The sequence below is a fragment of the Bufo bufo genome, chromosome 6 (assembly GCF_905171765.1).
Source record: "Bufo bufo chromosome 6, aBufBuf1.1, whole genome shotgun sequence".
In the NCBI taxonomy this organism is placed as follows: domain Eukaryota; kingdom Metazoa; phylum Chordata; class Amphibia; order Anura; family Bufonidae; genus Bufo; species Bufo bufo.
In genome coordinates, this window is record NC_053394.1 from 432,435,504 (window position 1) to 432,438,948 (window position 3,445).

At 53.6% G+C, this 3,445-nt stretch overlaps 1 protein-coding gene across 1 annotated transcript in view; it reads left to right on the forward strand.

Moving 5' to 3' along the window:
• Nucleotides 1-482: 482 nt before the first annotated feature.
• The window catches only part of LOC121005363, a 22,039-nt gene continuing 19,076 nt past the window's right edge, over nt 483-3,445 (forward strand). The window contains exon 1 of the mRNA XM_040438053.1: nt 483-608. The gene's annotated coding sequence lies outside the window, so the exon portion shown is untranslated. The remainder of the gene's footprint in view (nt 609-3,445) is intronic.

Consider the following 3,445-nt stretch of genomic DNA (forward strand, 5'->3'; position numbering starts at 1 on the left):
CCAGCGCCCTCTGCTGGTCACTTCCATCTATCACACTGTGTCTCCTACCAGCGCCCTCTGCTGATCACTTCCTTCTATCACACTGTGTCTCCTACCAGCGCCCTCTGCTGGTCACTTACATCTATCACACTGTGTCTCCTACCAGCGCCCTCTGCTGATCACTTCCATCTATCACACTGTCTCCTACCAGCGCCCTCTGCTGGTCACTTCCATCTATCACACTGTGTCTCCTACCAGCGCCCTCTGCTGGTCACTTCTATCTATCACACTGTGTCTCCTACTCGCGCCCTCTGCTGGTCACTTACATCTATCACATTGTGTGTCGTGTTCATTTGCCGTTACTACTGCAGTCGGCCATTTTGCTGGAGAGCGCTCTGCCGACACCACATGCGACGTTTACTTTCCTCTGTTGTTTTTCTCCTCTGACCACGTGACTAGATCTGTGCGCTCATTGGTTGTTTTGTGTCACGTGAAGGGACTCCATTAGCCCCAGCACAGACGAGTTCTCCCGGCAGCTCCTGCGCCTCTCCCGCATCCCGCCCGCGCTCCGCTCCCAGACACGGAACATCCGCAGCTGCTGCACTGAATTCTGCTGCTGTGCCGGTCAGGTCTGTGCTCATTATCTGTTGTGCGCACTAGTAGGCCCAGCATGGCCGCTCTGCGTGTAGGGTCCCATCCGATAGTCTGGCACATGGGGTCTTCTGATGATTCCCGGCATTTTACTGCAGATGTCAGATGTGAATGGAGACTTCTGTACGTGACACCCCTCCCCCACAGCGACTGTAAAGCATGAGGGCCACAGGGGCCACCTGATATTTATCCAGTATGAAAGCTTCACATTTCTGCTCTATGGACTAAAGAGCCTTTATTACATCCATTACTTACCCAGAAGGAGTCTACAGCAGAGACACTGCAGCCATGTATCAGGAGGTCTCAGTAGTGCAGCCTTTACCACTGGCACTGCGGCCATATATCAGGAGGTCTCAGTAGTGCAGCCTGTACCACTGACACTGCGGCCATGTATCAGGAGGTCTCAGTAGTGCAGCCTTTACCACTGGCACTGCGGCCATATATCAGGAGGTCTCAGTAGTGCAGCCTGTACCACTGACACTGCGGCCATATATCAGGAGGTCTCAGTAGTGCAGCCTGTACCACTGACACTGCGGCCATATATTATCAGGAGGTCTCAGTAGTGCAGCCTGTACCACTGACACTGCGGTCATATATCAGGAGGTCTCTGTAGTGCAGCCTGTACCACTGACACTGCGGCCATATATTATCAGGAGGTCTCAGTAGTGCAGCCTGTACCACTGACACTGCGGTCATATATCAGGAGGTCTCTGTAGTGCAGCCTGTACCACTGACACTGCGGCCATATATCAGGAGGTCCCAGTAGTGCAGCCTGTACCACTGACACTGCGGCCATATATCAGGAGGTCTCAGTAGTGCAGCCTGTACCACTGACACTGCGGCCATATATCAGGAGGTCTCAGTAGTGCAGCCTGTACCACTGACACTGCGGCCATATATCAGGAGGTCTCAGTAGTGCAGCCTTTACCACTGACACTGCGGCCATATATCAGGAGGTCTCAGTAGTGCAGCCTGTACTACTGACACTGCGGCCATATATCAGGTCTCAGTAGTGCAGCCTGTACCACTGGCACTGCAGCCATGTATCAGGAGGTCCCAGTAGTGCAGCCTGTACCACTGGCACTGCGGCCATACATCAGGTCTCAGTAGTGCAGCCTGTACCACTGACACTGCGGCCATATATCAGAAGGTCTCAGTAGTGCAGCCTTTACCACTGGCACTGCAGCCATGTATCAGGAGGTCCCAGTAGTGCAGCCTGTACCACTGACACTGCGGCCATATATCAGGAGGTCTCAGTAGTGCAGCCTGTACCACTGACACTGCGGCCATATATCAGGAGGTCTCAGTAGTGCAGCCTGTACCACTGACACTGCGGCCATATATCAGGAGGTCTCAGTAGTGCAGCCTGTACTACTGACACTGCGGCCATATATCAGGAGGTCTCAGTAGTGCAGCCTGTACCACTGGCACTGCGGCCATATATCAGGAGGTCTCAGTAGTGCAGCCTGTACCACTGGCACTGCGGCCATATATCAGGAGGTCTCAGTAGTGCAGCCTGTACCACTGGCACTGCGGCCATATATCAGGAGGTCTCAGTAGTGCAGCCTGTACCACTGGCACTGCGGCCAAATATCAGGAGGTCTCAGTAGTGCAGCCTGTACTACTGACACTGCGGCCATATATCAGGAGGTCTCAGTAGTGCAGCCTGTACCACTGGCACTGCGGCCATATATCAGGAGGTCTCAGTAGTGCAGCCTGTACCACTGGCACTGCGGCCATATATCAGGAGGTCTCAGTAGTGCAGCCTTTACCACTGGCACTGCGGCCATATATCATCAGGAGGTCTCAGTAGTGCAGCCTTCTTTACCACTGACACTGCAGCCATGTATCAGGAGGTCTCAGTAGTGCAGCCTTCTTTACCACTGACACTGCGGCCATATATCAGGAGGTCTCAGTAGTGCAGCCTTCTTTACCACTGACACTGCGGCCATATATCAGGAGGTCTCAGTAGTGCAGCCTGTAGCACTGGCACTGCGGCCATATATCAGGAGGTCTCAGTAGTGCAGCCTTCTTTACCACTGACACTGCGGCCATATATCAGGAGGTCTCAGTAGTGCAGCCTGTAGCACTGGCACTGCGGCCATATATCAGGAGGTCTCAGTAGTGCAGCCTGTACCACTGACACTGCCGCCATATATCAGGAGGTCTCAGTAGTGCAGCCTTCTTTACCACTGACACTGCGGCCATATATTATCAGGAGGTCTCAGTAGTGCAGCCTGTACCCCTGACACTGCCGCCATATATCAGGAGGTCTCAGTAGTGCAGCCTGTACTACTGACACTGCGGCCATATATCAGGAGGTCTCAGTAGTGCAGCCTTTACCACTGGCACTGCGGCCATATATCAGGAGGTCTCAGTAGTGCAGCCTGTACCACTGACACTGCCGCCATATATCAGGAGGTCTCAGTAGTGCAGCCTTTACCACTGGCACTGCGGCCATATATCAGGAGGTCTCAGTAGTGCAGCCTGTACCACTGACACTGCGGCCATATATCAGGAGGTCTCAGTAGTGCAGCCTGTACCACTGACACTGCGGCCATATATTATCAGGAGGTCTCAGTAGTGCAGCCTGTACCACTGACACAGCGGCCATATATCAGGAGGTTTCAGTAGTGCAGCCTTCTTTACCACTGACACAGCGGCCATATATCAGGAGGTCTCAGTAGTGCAGCCTTTACCACTGGCACTGCGGCCATATATCAGGAGGTCTCAGTAGTGCAGCCTGTACCACTGACATTGCGGCCATATATCAGGAGGTCTCAGTAGTGCAGCCTGTACCACTGACACAGCGGCC